This window comes from Apostichopus japonicus, chromosome 23, assembly GCF_037975245.1.
Source record: "Apostichopus japonicus isolate 1M-3 chromosome 23, ASM3797524v1, whole genome shotgun sequence".
NCBI classification, from domain to species: Eukaryota; Metazoa; Echinodermata; class Holothuroidea; order Aspidochirotida; family Stichopodidae; genus Apostichopus; species Apostichopus japonicus.
Genome location: NC_092583.1, coordinates 6,835,055 through 6,858,138, shown reverse-complemented (window position 1 = coordinate 6,858,138; position 23,084 = coordinate 6,835,055). Strand labels below are relative to the sequence as shown.

The window sequence follows — 23,084 nt, the reverse complement described above, 5'->3', positions numbered from 1 at the left end:
CTGAAAAAAATGGGCAAATTTTGACAATATCTGGCACTTCATAACCTCACACACAGTACCCAGGAGAAAATTCCTGTTAATACCTGTTACAATTTCAATTGGTTTTAACCGGAACCAACAGGGACTAACAGGTACCTGTTAACGACAACTGGTTTTAACAGGTATTGTGACCAAAACCAGTTTATACCAGTTAATTGCCTGTTGCAACAGGTAAATTACCTGTAAGCTGTAACAGGTACCAATTGGTTTTAACAGGTACCTGTTAAACCAGTTGCTTTCAACAGGTAAAATACCTGTTGAAAACAACTGGTTTAACAGGTACTTGTTGAAAACAACTGGTTTAACAGGTAACTGTTGAAAACAACTGGTTAAACAGGTACCTGTTGAAAACAACTGGTTTAACAGGTACCTGTTGAAAATAACTGGTTTAACAGGTACCTGTTGAAAACAACTGGTTTAACAGGTACCTGTTACACCAGTTGCATTCAACAGGTACCAGTTGGTTCAAATTTCTGTCTCCACTGTAAGGCACATAATGGTAGATCACCGTTGTCAGGGAAGGTTTATGAGGGGAGGGGGCTTGAAAATTTGTGTTTCTCATAAGGGTGCTTATATGCAAAATAATGCAATTATTATTTTTTTTTTGCTTCCTTCGTTTTTTTCACCGTCGGACATCACGTCCCAAATTTGTTTGTGGAGGTACTCTTTCCCCTGCTCCCCCCCCCCCTTCCCCGCCCTCGCTGGCTTTGCCACTGCAAAGATGTGGTATAAAATATGTCTGATCACTGAATTGTTTATCCTATTTGGTACATTAAGGTAAAATGAAAAATTCACATATTAAATTTATGAGAGAGTTCTTCCAGATAGTATATGAATACGTAGCATACACATACATCAAAAGATTGAGACGAGTTCGCATCTATATTTAGATCAGTGATTCATAGTCTAAGAAAGTAAGACACATATTGCCAAGTCAAGATCAAGATAAAAATAATTAACGTTTAAATTGTATTATGATTTAATTCTTTCTTATTTACTGTTGTTTTAAATTTTTGATATCACTTAATGATATTTGTAATTTTTAGTGACATAAAACCCTCAAATTGGGGCCAAAGACAATTTTTTAAATTTTTTCGATAATCACATTTTGTACGAGGTTGAACTTTGACTTCAACACCATATTCAATTTCGAAACCGAGGAGCAACGGCAACTTACATTGCACAGCGTAAGCATTGCTTTGCATTGTTTAATACGATCACTCTAAGCAACTTTCAACTGTTAATCACCCAAGAAGATCTATAGAAGAATGGAAGTATTAACCGCCACCATCGGCCTACCTGTTGTTCCTTAAACTTGGAGGTAAAACTAACGTTAATTGTTAGGCCACTGGCACTTGTGACCGTTGTTAGGCTAGCGTTTCGCAATACACAAGTGCAATGACAGTGAGTAGCCTAGGTTTTCTATTGAGTATAGTCAGTATTGCGAAGTTCGCCATACTGCGAAGATCGGCCACCCTTAAGAAATACACGATTTCACCATGAAAATCTACAGGAAGAGTCAAATTTCACCAAAAAGTACGAAGCTACAGTTATTTTCTCTCCAAAATGACCCGTGTGCAAGAAATTACATATTTGTCAATAAAATGACGAAGATCTATGAAGTCTGTTATAATTACTGAAAAAGCAACTGCGCCCCCAATTTATCACCATCGCCACACTGTGGGTTGCGCGGCCGAACTTCGCAATACTCTAGCAAGAAATACCAGTTCCACAATCACAAAGAATCTTCTTGGAAAACAACGTGAAAACAGTTTGCAGGAAAGAAAGTTTGGCCGTGTATCGTACTATGACAAAATTCTCCCACCATATGAAGTATATTTTCAAATGATTTATACCAGAAGATTTAGTTTTGGGGTGTTTTAAGTCTTAAGTGGCCGAACTTCGAAGTCACCATCCTACTGCAGTGCATTCTCAACACTAAACTGTGCATTCTAAACACCAATTAACAATGTGTTATGTGTGTATTGGGCTAGATTGAACAGTCGCACATAATCTTCTAATTTATTTCCAAACAAATGCTGGGACTGAGTTTCAATACAGTAGTTTACTTGAAGCCTAGGTCTACACTCATTTGGTAAAGATTTCTTGAATTTCCCATGTGAATCTAAATGGGTAGGCTATGTGATATTGAATAAAACAAGGCTAGACCTTCAAACTTACTGTTACATTAGGCTGAACAAATTATGTTGGCTAGTCACCGGTATTATATACTTTAGTACTACTACTAGTAAGACTAAAAAAGCGACTGAAAGACAAACTGACTTAGTGTGACAAAGAACTGTTTCTTCTCTAGCCTAGGTCTAAATAAGACTTGTTAAGTGAGCAAGCAAAATAACAACTTAAACAATTAGGCCTATAAATAAGTTGGCTCAGTGCATTTGTGTTTCAAATATCTTGTATTTTTAGATCTTAAAAACAAACAAAGATTTAGCCCATGTTTTATTATCTCTGTAGTCTGGGCATTTGATTCTGGTTGCAATGATGACACTCTGGTTCAAATGTTCAGCTTTATACAGTCTGCTTCAGACTTTGGGAATCCTTTTTTCAGACTATTGTGGAAGCAAATCTCACATCACTTTGTGGTGACAACTTTATTTCATTTTTCCAAATGATTCATGACTACTGCTGCTTTGCTATTTCCTTTTTCCAGGAAGAATTGAAAAACCAAATATCCAGGTGAGGTTTCCTGTGATGTACGACACCATTGTGGAGGCAACAACAGAAGAGGAGAACGTATATGGCTTAAAGACATAATGGTGTAAGATGATATTAAGAGTTTATCCAAGAGTCCAAAAAGCAAAGGAACAAGTGCCATAGAGAAAAAAGATGGAAGGGTGAGTTTAACTATTGTACCCAAATGTGTAATGATATTATTTTAGATACTTTTCATAACCTGTTTATATATAATATATAAAAAACAGTCTGGTACATCATTTACGTACAAGCGTCATAAGTTTGGCCAATTTTTTACTGATTTGGGATAATTATAAACATGGTTATTAAGCTTTGAAAAATAACTTGGTGTTATAGTGCAAAGCTAGTAATTATTTGGTAAAGCTGCTATTCCTGGCTTATAACTTGAGGGACCTTGATTTAAATGTTTACCTCCCAATATGTTGATATAAAATTTTAATGTTAATGTATGTTTATGATAATGTGAGTTATCATGTACTATATATATGCTTACAGGTATATCATATTTTCTGTTCACAGGTCAATATTGGTGCAGATTTTGGGCTTCCTGAAGACAAGTGGGAGGCCATTTGTAGTTAAGAGAAACACTCTATGTTCGTGAAGACTTTACTGGTGTTGATTTGGGGTACCAACACTTTGAAAACGAAAGTCGTTGGGAATGCTTGCACACGATTCAACAGTGACAGAGATGCAAAACCGCTGTTGTCTCCCGTGAAGCTTAATGCTATGGAAGGTTAGTCATTATGAAAAGCTTTCAAACAAGTTACCATTTATATTACAAGCTCATGACTTAGTACACAAGTGTACAATATAATTTACTGAATAAGCTGTTTTTCAGGAGCAAGTAATTTTTTAACACTGACAGAACTATTTATCAGTAGGATTATGCATTCCAGTATCATGAGTTAACAACTGATATCATTTTGGTTGGTTCTTAATTGCCTTTGAGTTCTGACAGGAAGCCTACAATCAAACTACCATAGTGGTGTAGTTTTTCCAACCAAAAGATTGAGCAAACCCAATTTCTAAACCAAAAGAATGTTCTTGGTTAGACTGTGATTGCTAGTCCATTCTGGTTGGATACCAACAGAGATAAATATCGTGAGACATTCTAAACCATAGGAAAGTTTGACCTTAACTTTCCATGAAAGCACTCATCTAGCAATGCAAGAGAGTTTGTTAAGTTTTAGGACCACACTGTTACTGTTAATCATGATAAGTCAATTCTTAAGTGTTCATACACTTTGTTTCTTGCAGCACAATTCGTGGAACGTTTGAAAGAAAGCTGCAGTTTACTGAGGAAGCTGCAAGGTTCAGCAAATACATATCCGAGAAGCTGACGTCAATCGTAAAACAAAGAAGGCCTTAAAACATTAGTATCATATAATTTTTTTCAATGGTTATTGCTTACCATTAAACAGTCTTTAGTTTTATTCAAACTGACAGCATATTGCTGTCACTGACAAGTTAACTTTTCAGAGGAATTTTTTTAGACAGTTCTTTTTTCAAAGTAGGATTAAACCCATATTTATTAGTATGTTTTAAACAGTTATTGTTTGCCATTATATGGTATTTAGTTTTTTAATTAAATTCAGGAAATGGAAAGTATGTTGCTGTCAACTACAACTTAAGTTTTCAATGGAGATCTTCTGGACAGTTTTTTCTTGAAAGTGGTTTAACCATGACTATTATAGACTGATGTTGACTTTTACTTGGCAAAGTCATCTTTCCACTTTTGCCTTATTTTTTTTAAACAACTAACATTTCTAGTAATCAGTATGTACAAATGCCATTAAACAGTATTCATATTTTTATTCAAACTCCAGAATAGACAGTATATTGTCGTCACATATGTGTTCAGTATAAATATGCATTACAAATACATGCTTTGTAGGTAAATATTGTTTTTTAAGATCTGATTGGTAGCCAATTTAAGAATGAATTCCTTTCAAAAGGTTACTGTCTGACTAGCTATTATTATTGTCTGCCTAGCATGCAGAATTGCACACTACATAGTTTGGTAATGCTAACTCTTGAATAACTTTTATCTATTCAGCTGTAACTTTTATTTTGACATAATGATTGATAAAAAATTAACCTTTATATTGTTTTAACAGATAGAGTTTCCTTTCTTAATTGCCACAGCAATACATGAAATCATTGTTTTAATGAACATATTTAGTTGGTATTTCATAATATATGTAAGTTTTTAATGTGTAATATGAAAGCGTTTACTTCAGAAGTTTGCTTTCTTTTTAGACTCCAAATTTATGTTTTCTTTTTCATTGCCCTCAACTTTGCATTATTGTGCAGTACTATACTTTTGCCATTCATGTTTGATCCATTAACTTGTCTTAACTTTGTTGGAATAAAATGATATTTTCAGATTTTTGTTAACAGTGATTTTTACTCCATCTGCTGGAAGTTCTCCCTCGCCTTAACTTGCTTGTTAAGTGTTAGACCTACATCATGTGCAACTGTAAAGAGTAATTTTAACCTGTTGAAATTCATCGCCACCTGTTTTCACCAGATAACTTGTTGAAAACAATTGAACCTGTGGAAAATCCTACTGTTATAACCAGCTTAAAACCTTCCATACATGTTCTTACCTGTTCAAACGTTTTCAATACCAGTAAAGACATGTTGAAAACAGAACCAGTTAAAACCTGTTACCCCTGTTGAAAACAGTTGAAACCAGTTCATACAGTATGTTATTACCAGTTAATAGCTGTTGCGCCTGTTGAAAACAGTTGAAACCTGTTATTACCAGTTAATACCTGTTCATGCCAGTTAAAAGCTGTTGTGCCTGTTGAAACTTGTTGAGAACAGTTGAAACCGGTTAATACCAGTTAAAAACTGTTATGCCTGTTGAAAACAGTTGAAACCTGTTATTACCAGTTAATACCAGCTAAAGCTGTTGTGCCTGTTGAAACCTGTTGAAAACAGTTGAAACCTGTTAATACCAGCTAATACCTGTTAATACCAGTTAAAAACTGTTATGCCTGTTGAAAACAGTTGAAACCTGTAAATACCAGTTAATACCTGTCAATACCAGTTAACACCCGTTAATACCATTTAATACCTGTTATTACCTGTCACCAAATACCAGTTGCAACAGGTACCTGTTAAAACCAGTTCAACAGGTATTAACTGGAATTTTCACCTGGGAGTAATGTGTGTAGGCTGAAAACCAAAGGGAAACCCCTCCCAGTTGTTACTTGCCTTTAAATACATATATGCAGCACGAGAGTAGTTTGCAAGCTACCCCTGACTGAAGTTCATACTGCTGATGGAGAACAGTATCAATCTAAACAGAGTCAGTGCTTACATGGTTTGATGACAGGGAATCATGTGACATTATATCACAATGATAAAACAAAGACAGAGGGCCATTGTTTTTAATTTACTTTGCATGCTCACTATAACAACAGAGCTGAAGTTACATTGTAATAGTTAACCTGATGAGATTTAATTTGATATTTTAACCTTTAACCACCCAAAAGAATAGGGTTCTTGTACTCACTATAGGGAAGCCACATGCAAAATATGAGAGATGCTATTTAAGTTTCCGACCTGGAGATATCATGTTTACAAGGATTTAAAGTTCTGCCTCTGGTGACCTTAAATGAACTCAAACCTACACCAACTTGTGTAAAAGCTTTACACTACATAATGCTATCCTACCATGTAAACATGATGTTTAGGTTATGGACATTTTTGTTGAGACTGTCACATATTGCCCTCTGCAGACCCAAATGACCTTTTACCTCCATCCAAAACAATAGGGTTCTTGTACTAATCATGAGAATGCCACATGCCAAATATGAGAACTGCAGATGCTACCTATCTTGAGATATCGTGTTTATGATCTAGGGGGTCACATACACACACACACGTTTGTATTACATTCAGACCGAGGACCCCATTGTATTTTCCATTGTTCAAATCCACATACTCTAACCTTAACAATACCCCATACAATAGAATTCTTCCGAGGAGGTGGTGATTCTTTAGAAATCACAACTGAGGAACTGGAATTCTTTTGTTCAAGTCCTCGGTCAGATAGAAAAACAAACGCACACATACACACACTCTCACACACATGCAGACACACACATGCCAACTTGACTGCATACAGTAGGTTACTTGCCTGACTATGGCAAGCAAACCAAAATCGGTTCTTAGACCATCAAGATCCAATGCACTTTAAAGTGTGCATCATAGCAAGGAGGATTAACTGTTCATAAATTGCAAGTGATCATAGTTTTGATAACATCCAATGGCGGAGTGTCCATACAGTCAGGGGGGCGGATGCCCCCCTGACAGACTCAAATGGACTGCTGGCGCCCTTTTCAGCTTTTTACCACTTTTTACTTATTCGCGATTATTTACTTTTTTATTGCGCTCTCATCTACCTATTGACATTTGTCACATTTTTGACACCTATTTATTCTCCGTTTATCTGCAAATTAGCCAGGAAAGGACAGGAAAGGGTCATTTCCGGTGATCTAAGAAGTATCTTTACTCAAAAAATTTCTGTACGCTCCGTGCCATCCTGTGGTGGCGCTCCGCTTAGATATTGTCGAAAGCGCCCCTACAGACCATCCTCGCCCCCCTTGACAGATACCCCTAGCTCCGCCACTGATTACATCCCACACACCATTAGATACAGATGGTGCAGCAGTCCAGGCATTTGCGAACATTGAAATTAATGCTAAATTTCATGATCGTTTTTCCCCAAAATTTTGTGGATTAAAGTAGCAGAGTGTATTTGTTTCACAATTCTTCTCTTTCTTATAACAGACAAAACAGGTTGCACAAGACTGTCACAAAAAGTCACTCCATAAATGTTTGTCTTTTTAGTAAATGTGTGTTGACTCTAGTATTAGTGTTGCCATCACAACCGACTTGACTTTACCAGCTTATCTTCACTTTGAAGCTAAAAGTTCAACATCAGTAGATATTATTCATGATCAGTATATTGTAAACACTGTCCTAGTATATCAACTAAGGTTCATTAGAAAGCATAGTGGAACCTAAACAACTTTATTCAAGTAGGCACTTAAAGTAACGTCTACCCATACCGATAACTAAACAACTCAGATGATTCTGTTACTTGAGGTTACCTACAGGTTTAGGCTGCTTAGAGGAACAAGCAATGAGTAATATATTGAAAACCTCAATCAAATTCTTAAGGCAGGAATCAGGCCACAGACTCAAATTCAAGAATTCCTCTATCAAATAGGAACATGTTTTGCATGTATCAATGACAGAAATATTACCAAACAAAGGATAATTAAATATTAAAGTAACGTCAGTCAATACATTATGGTATATGATATATATGCAACTGTTATCGTTTTGTTGGGCTGGTGTGCATCAAAAATCAAAACGTATATTTGGTTTCATACGTACATTTACCCTTCCCCCAACCCTATATTTCCCCATCCAAAAAAAACGGGGGAATTATCTCAAAAGTAAACTGATAGATAACAATCATTTTTACCTCAGATTTTACACATTGAAGAAAGTCTGCTAAAGGAACTGCTTAACATAAAATACGCCAAATCATGCTTCATAAAGGTCCTCGGTATTGAACACAAGTTAAACTTGCTAAACATTACCTACATTGATTGAGAACATTGCAGTATCAAAATGTTATTACACTTTTTAAAGCAAGAGTGACCACTTTTTTACTGCATTAGAGGATGTGTCTTGAGATTTTGCATTTAAAATATTTGTTTAAAGTTTAAGCATGGATGATCATATTAAACTTTTATCATATTTTGGAGCAGATACTGCATGGTGACATTTAAAAGTATAACCGGGCAGCTGCTATTAGCAGCTTTTAGAAGTAATTCCTGAGGAGTTAGAATGGATAATGAGTAGCTTTAATGAGGTACAGCCGTCAATAAAGGTACCTGTACAGGACGGAGGATGTTGGAAATGGACAGTTGAAAGGAAACAAATCCTTTGAATGTCAGTTCTCTTCCTCGACTATATATAATCACATTTCCTCTCTACCTTGACTCACTGTACAGTTGAACTGCCTCAATTAGACAGTTAAGAAGACTATTTGATTCTGTACTGGCTATAATTTTTTTCCAACATATTTTAATCTAAAGGAGCAGTTTGAAAGACCTTTTTTCCCTCAGTTTGCTATTTCTTATGTGGTTTGATCTTAAAAAGTTATCCCTTCAAGGCTGAATCATTGGTCGTCTGAAGATCAGTAAAATAACTCTGTTTTAACATGCAGATTTCCCCCTAACAGTATGGTTATCTGAACTTATGAATCACATGATAACCGCACCCTTTACAGTAGGAAGCATACTTCACGCTCCATCCTCTAGAACATGGTCTGAATTTAAGAGTCTGATGTTTGATTTTCAGTCCAATTGGAAACTTGACACAATAACATATACTTTGGATTCACTATTGAAACTGATCGAAGCAAACTGAATATTCATCAACCATTAAAATGTGTGCGCATACATTAACTACGGGAAGCTGAGACATGCCGACAGTTAGCCTAAAGAAAGCAAAACAGTTTGAAATAGTGATTGAGAATCGTAGTGGGATCCCTGTATATTGCAACCACATATATATTGTTAAGTTTGGACCTATTCAGAGCATACTACTGAGGCGTTCTTTGCTGTTGGGCTATGTAATTGCACAGCCTAGCACTGAGTGAGCCTGTATACCATGCTAATAATGCACAATTATTAGAGGAGATGTCACAAAGGTGACCAACGATTTTGGTGACTGGGTGACAGAGATTAAACCCATCCAACATAATTTCTTTTATTAAGAGAATGAAGCTGGAAATTCTAATATTATTGGAAGATTAGACCTAAACCTGACTAGGTCTCTGCAAAATATCTTGAACAGATGTCCAATATTTTTGAGATAAACCACTGTGATAACCTCAATATTTCAATTTTGCTAGGTACGGCCTGTTGTGAACAGTGTAGAACTTACAAACTATGAAAGCGTGGCAGTCCCTTTAAGCCCTGAACAACACACCTTTCCAAGTGAAAGGGTGTTACATTACAGTATTTATGACAAGTTTGTACCCAATTGGTTTCCAAAATCAAAAACAAAATTTGACTCATCATTTTATTTCCTTTCTCTTGTTGCTGCTCTCTTGTCAATTTGTGACATGTCAATAGTCATATGTATGCAAGAACAACCAGTGTTTAGTAAGTGTGATTTATTTGGGGCGGGGGGGGGGGGGGGATGGAAGCCGGATTTGGTAACCTATGTATGTAAATTGATAGGCAGTATAAACGATAAACAGATCAAGTGGACCCTAACATGCAAAAATGTCTCTCCTTTTTGCCATAAATTGCAAACACTGTGAAATTTGGAAGAAAACAGTGACTGTTCTGTTTACTGTATGAAAGAGGCACAAAGCATACATGCGATAAACTTATGTGCATAATTTCAAAACCTAGTATTGAGGTGTGAAGGAATATTAAATGTAAGTAGTGTGATGGAAACAGACTGAATGAAGCATGAATTAAAGACATAGTATCAACCCTAGCAATGGGAGAAACTGTAAAACATTGAGCCAACAATGATAAACACATGTACTGTATTAGTAGGGAGTCAGGGAAGTAGCGATGGCAATTCGTGTCACTGCTTAACAAGGGCCAAATTCTGAGAAGTATTTAAACAAACTGAAAAAGACACTTAATCGAGCCGTTCAGTATATTCTCTGTGTACAATGCTGGGACAACATCGTTGACACCAAACAATGTCTGGAAGGTTACCAAAAATACACTTCTAAGCACTTTGCTTGGTACAACGTGGTGACGGGTTGATGATCAGTAGTGACCGGTCAATAAGGGCGTTTCGGTATTACCGGTTCACTCTAGGCATGGTTAGTGCTGGGGTTGTGAGGAGACAGGTAAGTGAGGGCGCAAATTCAACTTGGACCGTGAAATATTTTAGGTAAATAAAAATTTGGAAAACTATGATAGGAGCTGTTATATTAAAAGGAAAATGCCTACAACACCAATCTTGAAAAGAGTCAGAAATATGCTAATTAAGAGTAAAGTGGAGTCAGAATGATAGATGAGTTTGATTGATTGTAATCTTGTTTTGATCATTATTCACTGAGCCTTTGAATATGTTTGTAAACTAACAAACAAACTCAGAATCCTTCTTTCATGATAACCATCATTAGATTTTTATTCCTTTCCACACAAATGCTCCATACATCTTCTCCAACTGTCCTTTTTTTCTGTCGGTACAGAACTTGCAGATTTTGACAGCAGGCCACTATACAGATTGTTAAAGAGGGTATTTAAATAAAAATCAAACTGTTCTGAGTTCCTTTACACAGGCTAATATAATACGCTCACTATTTGTATACACTAGTTCACCATAATGTTCCCGTGAAAGTTCACTTGAAAAGTTCACTTGAATGATCACTTGAATTGGTTCACTTGAAGGTTCACTTGAATTGGTTCACTTGATTGTTCACTTGAATATTCGCTTGATTAAAAATATATAGAGTCCAACACTAACACTCAAAAAACCCCACCAGTGATCCTGTAGAAAGAGGTGAAAACAAAGTCAATAAAGTCAACACTAACAAAACTCCCCTTTCTTCTTTTCAAAAACAAAAGGATCAACTGGTGAGACACTAATGTAAATCACTATGACACTGTAAGTTTCCAATCTGTAAGATGTCCATGAGACTCTTGCAAGACGCACCATGCTTTGTCATACAATTGGAAATCTGATCACTGCTCTCAATCCAACTAACTCTAGAAAGTTCTCCTTTGTGCAACATCTCCTTGATACTCCCTATCTCTACCCTCAGACGCTTTTCACTCACAACTTTGGTAGAGTGAATGTTCTCAAACAAAGATTTATTGTCCGTGCACACATCAATGGGTATCATGTTTTTCTTGGGTTTGTTGAAAATCACCTCTGACAAAAGATAACCAAGGCAAAACGCTGAATCCAGGCCATCCGCCATTGATAGCGCCTCTGCTGCTAAAGTGCTTCTTACAACTCTTCTAATCTTTCCAGATCGCCATGCTAACGGACAAGAAATGTTGTCTTTTCCCTTTAGTAACACTATATGACCACCAGCACTGGACACTCCATCTTGTAAGTTTGCATATGATGCATCACAGTACACAACTAACCTCAGTTGTTCTTGGTCACCAAGATTAGGGAATAGGATATGACTTTGCTTCATCTTTATCTTTTTGATCACTTTGTTAGCCTGTAATAAGTCTTTCACCTTCGGTTCCTTTGTTGTAGTACTGAGTTCCAGGGCATCATAACTTATATCAGGTCTGGTTTGATTGGATGCCCACTGCACCTGACCAATGGCACCTCTTAATTGTGTGACTTCACTTTGTTTTAGTAGAAATTCCTTTTGTGCCACTCTAGCTGCTGGAACTGGGATCTCTGTTATGGATTCTATGTAGGAATTTTGTGTCAGCACAATGCCATCTACATCATGGGCAATCTCTAGTCCAATGTATCGAAAAGCTCCCTCTGCTTCTTTGCCTATTTTGAAAGCAGACTTTATCTTATCTACCACAATTTTCTTAAAGTCTTCTGTTCCAGCCCATAGAAAATCATCCACATGCATTATGAGCATACCACTAAGTTTGTCGCCATGATGCCAGTAAAATAATGCCAAGTCTACTTCTGAACGGGAACATCCAAGTTTATTAAGTTCATCTCGAACGCTGAAATACCAGTTTCTAGAAGCATCATTTAAACCATAAACACACTTCCTTAATTTCCACACTTTACCATGAGCATTCGCCTCTTTAGGTGGTCTTAAAAACATCTCATGGTTGATCTCATTACCTTGTAGAAAAGCAGCTTTGATATCAATGGAATGACATCTCCAGGAGTGTGTGGATGCAAGTGCAAGGAAAACCTTTAAAGTCTCTTTTGAAACTGTTGGAGAGTCAGCTTGTACACATTTTTGCTCCTCAAAACCACGTGCCACAAGTCTGGCTTTAGCAATCTTCTTACCATCAACTGACTTCTCTGTTATCACCCATCTAGTTGAGATTGCCGACTGTCCACAGTCCTCTATTTCTTTATAAACCTGAAATTTCGTCCAATTTGTTAGCTCCTCATTTTTAGCCAGTTTAACTTCTGCCTCTTCATGCCTGTGAACTGGTATAAAACCTACATTAGCCTCTTCCCTGGAGTTAGAAATGTCTGGCTCATTTGAACTGTCTTCTATTACCTTCCAGTCTTCCACATCATTTTCAAAATCAAGTTCTTGAATATCTGAACCATCTTTATTCTTCACATAAAACCAGTTACGGTATTTTCCAGTGGCCTTTCCTGATCTCCTTACAACCTCACATTCAATCCATGTGTCTTTACCTGTTGGTAAGTATGTGATATTCTGTTTCACCTTTGGTAGTGTTTGAACAGAGTGTATTCTGTTCCTCTGGTAAACTTGATGTTGATTTCTGTTAGCATCTCTTTCCTCATTATCATCTCCAGTAACAGTTTGAGGAATGTCAACATTATCATCTTCCTCCACTGTTGGATGAACAGGCATGTCTTCAACTTCACTCTTTGATTCATGTTGGGAACCAACATCATTCCCTTCATTGGGTAACTCATGCCTGAGATCACTTTCAGATGATCTGTTGAACTCTTCACCAACTCTTGTTAATCTGCAGGGATGCACCCTTACATATACACTACCATGGCGAACAAATACCACCTTACCATCTTGTCCCAAGACTTTACCTGGTCCTCTCCATTTGGTACTACCATCTCGCTTGTAAAACACCTTGTCACCAGGTTGGTACACTTCACCAGAGCTTCTTATCTTATGTCGGAGTGCCCGTCTGATTTTCTCTGAGGCTTCAGCTTGAATGAATGCTTTACGGCTTGAATGAAGCACATTTAAATGCTTTGCAAAGATTTCACTCACTGTAGTGCCATGTAAAGCTGGAGCTTTGTCAGTCAGTACAGACGGTAGATTGGGATTTCTACCGAACACCAGCTGATAGGGACTATATCCGTACACCATCTGCAATGAGTTTTTTGCATTCACAGCCCACACAAGAGCAAGTTCTATATCCATGTTGGGGTAGTCCTCCAAGATCTTCTCAACACAATTATCAACAACAGCATGATTTCTCTCACAAAGGCCATTTTGCCAAGGACTGTATCCTGCAGTATTCCATATCTCGATATTTAGGTTTTCAGCCATGTCTCTGAATTCTTCATTGGCAAATTCTCCACCATTATCTGAGAGAAACTTTTTGGGTGCACCCATACCACTTCTAATCCATAGTTTCATCACCTTCTCAATAATCACCTTTGGGGTCTTGTGACGAATAACACCAGCAACACTAAAACGTGTTGCGACATCAATAATATGTAGAAAGTATATGCCACTCTTCCACTCTTTGAGATCTAATGCCACCACTTCATTAAACTCTTTGGCCAAAGGTAGACCAACAACAGGCCTTGGTGGTGTCTTCTTGTATTGCTTGCAGACTTCACACTTAGAGACAACATCATCAACTAAATCCAAAGTTGTCTTGTCAGACACGTCAGCATCTTCCAACAGGTATTTTAGCTTCTGTGCAGTCGGGTGAGCAAACTGCTTGTGCAGCTTTTCAATTCTTTTTCTGTTTTCTTCTGTACTCCTCTCATCTACTGACAGTAAAGCTTCAACTGTATCACCAATGGGCATGGTAGTTTCAACTAAAGGGACGCAGTAATGCCCAGATGAGGTACACTGTAATTCAACTGTTTCTCCAAAGATTGTGGCGCAATCATTCTCCAAATCAAGTTTCACTTTAGCTTTCTTCATTGCTGGTTTACCAAGGAGGAGGGGAATATCACTGTCTACAACATCTGTGGTTATTTGGCATTTAACTCCTGCAATTTCACAGGGAATGGTGACTTTTTCTATGGACTTCAAGCGCTTCCCACCACCAAATTTGAATACCGTGTCACTCTTACTTCTCATCACTCTGGCCTGTTTCTCTTCATCAAGCATATCCAGATAACATGTCATCCAAGACTGACCAGCCACGGTAGAACTACATGCACTATCAAGGATGGCAGCACCCACAGCCTCATTCATTAGAACTTCTGTCTCTATTTGTTTATTACCCGTAAACAAAACAGCCTCTTCGTCCTTAACATCTGCCTTAAACACCCTCTTCTGCATATTTTCATAAGAATCAGGACAATCTTTCAGCAGATGTCTGATTGACTCACAGCTACTGCACTTTAATGGATAACCATCAGGGCCAATAGGGTTAAGGTGTTTTGCAGTGCCCCTCATATTTCGCCCACCTCCTCTACTGCCTCGACCTCTTCCAGAAGTGTTTGGTCTCTCATAATTTGGAGCACCTGACTGTCTGTAACCATATCTTCCACGCCCTGTTCCTCTATAGCCCCCTCTTCCAGTGAAGAAAGCTGTCTCTTGTGTTGTAAGGAATGTTGGCTCTGTCTTGACAGCCACTCCTTGTTTGGCCTCAGGTGGAGGCATTGATTGTTGCCCAAAGAATTTCTTCAAGGAGTTCTGCATTTGCTCAAACATCTTATCAGGTTCTTTATAGTCCACTGCAGTAAGCACCAATTGTCGGTCTTTGTGCTCTAATTGAGCACTCTCAAGAAGTTTGAATACGAGGACTGGTTTGGGTAGCTCCATCTTGTATTTCTTTGTTTTATTGTACAACTTCTCAAATTCTGTCACAAATTCCTCCATTGTTGTCTCTGTCTGTCTCCTGTAACGGTCAAATGAGGTATAAGCCTCATATGCAGCTGATAGCTCATCCTTCTTAAAAACATTGTCCATGAATTTGATAAGAGTGGAAACACCAGTTTCCTTCTTCAAATCCTCCAGATCAATTTCGTTAAACACTTTATCTCTGATAGATTTAGCTCCTTCTTCTGGTAATGATAGAGCTACGGCTAAGCCATGCTTCTCTTTCTTAAGGTCGGTAACTTCTTGCCATGCTTTAACTTCTTCAATCCATCTTGAATATGGTTTTGCTTCACTAAAGACTGGTGGGGTCTTAAAATTCGCCATTGTGTTTATTTCAGCAACCTCGCTCTGCTACCATGTTAAAGAGGGTATTTAAATAAAAATCAAACTGTTCTGAGTTCCTTTACACAGGCTAATATAATACGCTCACTATTTGTATACACTAGTTCACCATAATGTTCCCGTGAAAGTTCACTTGAAAAGTTCACTTGAATGATCACTTGAATTGGTTCACTTGAAGGTTCACTTGAATTGGTTCACTTGATTGTTCACTTGAATATTCGCTTGATTAAAAATATATAGAGTCCAACACTAACACTCAAAAAACCCCACCAGTGATCCTGTAGAAAGAGGTGAAAACAAAGTCAACAAAGTCAACACTAACACAGATCACCGTACTACAGTATGTGTGAAACAAATGAATATTTAGTCTGTTTTTCCTGTTTAACTATTAATATACATGTTATCTCCTGATCTGCTGATACTTTCTAAGAAGTTACTTACCATGACTCATGTCAATATACTACAATGATTTGCTCATAAAGAAGGGAGAGTGAAACAGGTGTTTCTGCCAGAGAAGAGCAAACATCACAATACCCTACTCATTGCTGTTTATGTTTTTTTTTACCATCTCGGTGACTTGTGCTACAAACACAATAATGGGATACAGTATATGTAATGCTTTTGACATTTTCAAGGAAATTTAATAAAGTTTAAAACTTTAATAAACCTGATTCAAAGTGTGCCACACATGCATGTTTGAGAACCTAAGGTGGATCAGCGACAAATTAAAGAGGCTGAGCATATTAAGTACACAATGACAAAATGGTCACAACGAATGTTTGCATATTCATAGTGAGGGCTTTGGTCTCAGGTTCATTGTTAAACCCCACACTCGGGATGCGATATTGTATACACACGTATGATATCGTCAAAGCCATGTTTTCCAGTTCATCCAAGTTGGCTCTGATTAACAGTACCCCGAAACTAATACCAATAGCATTAGAAAAGGCCACTTATGCCAGGACTACGTCTAGTGTCTTACATTAGGAACTCATGCCACACTGCCTACATAGCATTAGTTCTCTACAATCAAACAAATTCCATTGGGGGGTCTAATTCTATATGTTTGAAAAGATTTCATCTTCAATAATTAAGATAAGAATCAGTAGATAGGCAATTCTGATGACAATTTACAGCCTGGATCAGAATCTAGTATTAAACCAAGGTGCCACATTTAAATTCGAAGGGTACAGTATGTTATTTCCTAAATGATGACTATATATTTGATTCACATCTAGTATAAAACAGCCAGATCTGTGATAGTTTGTTGGTGATTAATGTGTCCTTCTAACCCCTAAGAAGGTTTCAGCCTAGGATGTTTATTCACCTTTCTGATAAATATACTAACCCCTACTGTACATTGATGAAAGGTAGGGAAGTAAACAAATTCCTTCCTCATGACTCCAAACAAGAGCACAATCATGCTCTCTGCCTATCACAATGAGGAGTGCTTCCAAAGGTACTGTACTATTACAGTTGAGTAACTTTTAAGAAGAAGAACAAGCATTCAAGCATTCACCTTGTAAAAGAATACTGAAAGGGGGAGCTAGGTTCAGCCAAAGAAAGGGCCTATTTAGTTTCAAGGTAGGAATGTGAAGAATCTTACTGGACAAAAACCTACAAAATTCCAGTAGTTTTAAATACCATATATCAAGGAGAGAGAACTCACATCCCAAAGTTCTTTTTGATGGGCAATTGAAAATGGTTATCAGGAATGGTGTTTTCACAGCACAGACACAATTTCACCTGCATTTGAGAATGGGTTCCAATTAAAGGACTTCAGTATTTTTTGTCCCCCCTTAAATTAGGGAATGCTTTAATTAAGATTTTCAGAAGTTAGTTTTATCGAGATAATTCTGACCTTGCAAATGATTGCCTTGTACTGTAAGCTGAATTAGACCAAATTATTTCCACATGTATTAAACCAGGCTGAATTAGACAATTAACATGTCTGGGTGAGGTAAATTGATAACCATAATAGCCATCTCAGAGATTTCTTTTTAACATATAGCGGTTTGTACAATTGATGACTGCTAATGTTGTCAGTACCGAGGTCAGTATTGCTCTACCTGCAGCTATGCTAACATTATCAACACAAAAGGTATGAATACAATTCAAAGAACCACTGTACACACAATATGTATGCAGCTACTGTAGGCCTGCCTTTACAGTCAAAATGGAATGGTTCACATGATCTCCACACTGTACAGTACTTTTAAATTGTGATTATTCTATTACACATGACAAAACTTTCACCAAATTGAATATTTCTTAGTGACGTATTTTTTCCCTACAAATTTCGGACCTGTATAGTGGTAATCATTTTGCTGTTTCACAGATCTCAGTAAACAATACTTATGTAGATCTTTATGGGAGGTAAATCAACAGAGCCTGTACATGTATACAGTATGCTGTAGGTGTTGTGTGTAAGGAGGGGTTGGAGTGGGTGATGGAAAACCAATAATTGTATTCACCATTCCTTTAAAGGCATTGAAGACTCGCCCCAAACCGCATGCGGCCATCTGTAAAAGTTAACTTTCTGTTGCTTGCAAGTGACGTTTTGTTTGTGTCGCTTTAAAATGCAGACAGCAATGAAACGTGTTACCTTGTTTTCTTTAGCTGGACCTGAGATGTCCATCGCTGTATCGTTTATACACTGTGCTGTGGGTATAGACCGCAGCTGTATGTACTGACTGTACAATAGTGTCTAATTACCAACGGTAGCAAGCTGTGTGTGTACTTTCTGGGATTGATGGAGGTGTCTCACACTTCTGTTACACCTCATTTGAAACTAGGTCAGATTACCGGCATTAGATGTTTCTTTTTGCGCGAGTTTTCACACCCTTTAAAGGTTTTTATGTATCAGCCACAATTTCTTGCTTAAAGGTTTCAACTTTCAAACATACTTCTCTGGACGTTCCGACTGTACAAACAGGCATGTTAAATGAGACAATTTGTCTTGATGAGCAAGAGTGCTTTAGAATAGCATTTCAAAATGCTTGGTTAAATTTCCTCCCCACCCCCACACCCCCTCCCTCCCCCCATACACAACCCCTTCCCATTCCCTTGTTGCAATTTAAAATTTGCAAATGTGTGAAGATGAATTTAGTAATTGAAATTAAAACCAATTTGTTTTAATATTATAGTTCAATTCCCTCCAAATGAAAATGAAAGCTACACTAGGTGTTTGGACTTGGTTGCAACTTCTCATCATGGTTTACTGAGTCATGTCAAACAAATACAGTACAATCGCAGCACGGTAACTTCCGAGGTGGCTGGGCTTTGTTGTGAAATGAAGCTAACAATGTTAGGATAGTGATCATCTGTTAATATGAAATACTGAAGATAAAGTTTTCATGTGAGATGAACAATACATGTTAGAATGTCATCAAACTTTTCATAGATCGATTTGGTGTGGATATTTTTTACAAGGCAAAGATAATACTTTGCACAATGTATCATTCCTTCTGAGTTTATAAAGGAATTTGTTGTACATTGATACGTGACCCCCCCCCCACCCACTTGAAGCTGTTACCGAAACTGTTTACGTATAAGGGCGACATACATAGTCTTTGTCAAACTAAGACTTTAAATACGTAAAAGATTGATCTGATCTAATTACAGGGATGAGACTGAGCCGGGGAGAAAAAATCTGAAATTTATCGATCGCCGTCCTGGGGGCGGGGTTTAAGAGGAGGGGGTGTCCCCCTCCCCTTTAGAATTTTTTTGTCAGGTAAGGAGGGCATAAATGCAAAATGGTGGACTCTAGATGGAATCTATCACATCACGTAACTCGCCAAAAAAGTGTGGATTTTCTGCTTGTATAATTTATCCAATTAGCTTTTTTGAACCAAAAAAAGGTTTTTTGCTTGCTTTGTGCTACTTGATTCCACCACTGGTCAAATTCGGTGTTCCTTCCCTTCACAGTCCAGCATGTTCGGCAAAAAATAAATAAATAAATAAATAAAAAAAATTAAATAAAAAAAATAATAAAAAATGCGAATTACGAGAAAAAATGCGAAAATGAAAAAAAAAATAATCGGAAATCCGCGTTTCCACGGAAGAGTCTCATGCCTGTAATTAAGAACAGTTGTAATGGAGAAACCATCGTGTTTGGGTGCATTCACATTCAGGTAAGATGAAGTGAGGGACTTAAATAATAAGAAATCAAAAAAATTCAACATAGACTGTCAAGCAATGAGCACTGTAAAATAATTGCCTACACCCCAATATTGTTATTTCAGAAGCTCTGTTGGACACCACGAGGGAGGAATAGCCCTCCACTCCATTGTATATCTGATGCTGCATTGTTGTACATACTCCTCAACCTAACAAAGAGATCTCCTATGTGGGTTAAAACAACTTGGCTGCTCTTACAGATTCCTCAGCTGTGATGATACAATGAACGGATACATTTTAAGTTGTCTTAATCATCACATCAATTAGTGTAGCTGCACTCTTCTGAGTTACTAAATTTCCTGTATAATTAGAAGACTACTTTGTCTGATTGAAAGAGTTAAGGAAATATCTTGTAAAACAAAATTGACAAACATTTCACAATGTTTGCTGATTTATTCATTTCCTTTTTTTCTCTTAACCACTTTGAAGGTAAGTTGACAACTCGATGTCTAGCTGAGCAAATCTCTGCGGGACAGGATGTACTGTATGGTCTGGTTGTGGGGTGACAGGTAAGTACTTCCAATAGTCTAAATGAGAATATCAAACACAAGGACACTAGAACTGTTTCTTCACTTATAAGGTTATTTGTAACTCTGTACTCTTTGCTGTTCCATCTACCTGGCATACCATCATTTTCAACATCAATATTTTTCAGTTAATGCAGTCATGAACTATATATCTTAAATTGCAAGGCTTCAAGTTCTTGACAGAACTTTGCATAGTGTTAAACAATCTTAGTTCAAATGTTCAGTGTTGAATACACTCTCCCTACATAGGTCAAATTCCATACTTGCAACAACATATAACCAGGCTATATTTTTATTTCCCAATTTTCCAGGAAATTCTTGAGTGCACGTTTATTTTCTGAAGAGCTTTGGATAAAAATAGATATTAGAAACATGCCAATTTAGTCCCCTCATTTAGCCAAGCATTAGTCTCTGTACCCAATCCATGTATCCTGCAAAACAACGACCTACTGTACTGTACGATGCATGCACAGACAAATTATCATAAAACTGTAGTCAGGTAGATAGTTCAAAACACTGATAAGCGCAGTACCAGGCTAATAAAAACGATGATGAACTCTGTTGTGGGCAGTGGTGATATGAACAAATATGTAGTAGGCTTAATTGGGCCTGGACCTAAAGATTAATAGATGTGATCATTGAACTGTCAGTCATGGCAAGAGACTTAACTTAATTATTCTTTAACCTTGCAGTGACTTAGCCAGTTAAGCGCTCCTAGTCCTGCTGGGCCAAACATTGTGGGGGAAATTAATATATAGTAAAGGCTTCATAATTGACGCACCCCCGTAATTGACGCACCTTCAATTATTACTAGCAACGACACAGCAGGCCACCTAAACTTTTTGCAGTCAAGCAGAATGACATATTTCATGAGTTTGAATCCATTTCAGCTATTTGCTGACCAAATTGTGGTATTTTTTAAGCTTTTAACACCCTCCCACCAGTTTTGCACATTTTTTGGTCATTTGGAAATCTTACTCCCTAAAAATAACCAACATTACCTCAATATGATAACACTGCTCTCTGGAACCTGACCAGTCGGAGCTTAGAGGCTCAGAGCATAGCAAACAGCATCTTAAGTCAATGGATGTATACTAAGGCCTACACTACAGTGAGCTTTACAACGAATGTGTCAATTTAGGGGTATGAAAGAACTTGACACGGCAGACATTTTGTGGTCAAATTCTGCTCAATTGTATGGTGCATAAGCACAGAACCTTAAAGAGGTTATGAAATGAAAAATTTTCATGTCTTGGAATGGTTTATCTACATTACTACAACACCACCCATGCACAATTTTCCGTAAATACTGCTTCAAACGCCAGAAATTCGCTGTCAAAGTATTCCCTAGAGACCTCTGGAGCTGCCACTCGTAAAAAAAAGCAAAGCTGCCCACCGCAGTTCATCTGACGTCATCAAAGGAACCATTTCAGCCAAAGCCGACTCCCTGCTGTTTACCGATACGGCGTTATACAGTTAACAACATGTAACCACAACACTCTTCTCATCAATTGTCTTCTCCCGAATCTTCCGATTCCGAGGAAATAGGACTTCACCTCTCAGGACATTCGTAAGCTTTGACTAAAATTATTTTCTTAAGGAAGAAGAGGAGTAAATAGTTTTGAGGGTGATGAAGATAATATCGTTGTTTTTCCCTATCAATTGAGCCCCTTGCAGAAGAATTGTAAAACGATCCCGATGGCCGAGACGCGTCGCTGCCGTGCGAAGTCCCCGAGCAGAACGGTTGGACGACCCTGAACCAAAACTGGTCGGTTGAGCATAAACAAAACCACCGTTATTAAGACCTTCATATAATTTAAAGTATCTTGAATGTCGATGATCCTGCTACTTAACTTCGTAGCGAAGCTTCTAGAATTTTGTGTCTTACAGTGCAAGGAAAAGGTGACATTCTGTTACAGTGCAACCCTATAGTAGTACTGGTAACATGGCCCTAGACCTAACTAATAGACGTTGTATAACAGGCTAGCCCGTGTAATTGTATCATCCAACTCTTATGTAAAATCACAACACAGCGCCAGTTTTACCACAAAAGAAAACTTGCAGATCTAGATTTGATACAAGTTCTAAAACCAACTGGCTCTAAGTTTTGTGCAAAATATTTGGTAACCAACAAAAAAATCGTCATTTGCTGTATCAAGGAGGCCTAGGCTATGGTCATAACAATTAATTTGGCAACAGTGTAAGCCTACAGGCACTCATAACGTTGTGTATGTGTAGTGTTTTGAGCGAGTCGTGTTCAAATTCTTCGATTTCTGTCATCTTTTGGAAAAGCTTGCAGTAGAAATCCGACTTTCCTTTTGGTGGAGCAACCTGATACCACATATCGGCTCAGCATATTTAACAGTAACGAGATAAATTTACGTAAAAACAAAACTCCAAATCTTAATTACTACGGAGCGCTGCAACAGTGTAATGTTGTGTGTAAGAATGTAAACATAGCGTCTCGGAGTGAGCTGAGTTCCTCGACTGATGTCACGCCGCATTACCGTTAATACAACAATTTTTCGAAAGTTTTTATTACCCTCGAA

The 23,084-nt window shown here is 37.6% G+C and overlaps 1 protein-coding gene and 1 long non-coding RNA gene across 4 annotated transcripts in view; one reads left to right on the top strand and one right to left on the bottom strand.

Moving 5' to 3' along the window:
* Window positions 1-23,084, bottom strand: part of LOC139964457 (tensin-1-like) — a 196,613-nt gene that overhangs the window by 172,598 nt on the left and 931 nt on the right. The window lies entirely within an intron of this gene.
* On the top strand, window positions 1,196-5,139 carry LOC139964826 (uncharacterized). The gene is made up of 4 exons (XR_011792104.1): window positions 1,196-1,360; window positions 2,711-2,894; window positions 3,274-3,487; window positions 4,012-5,139. It is a non-coding gene; the product is annotated as an uncharacterized lncRNA (long non-coding RNA).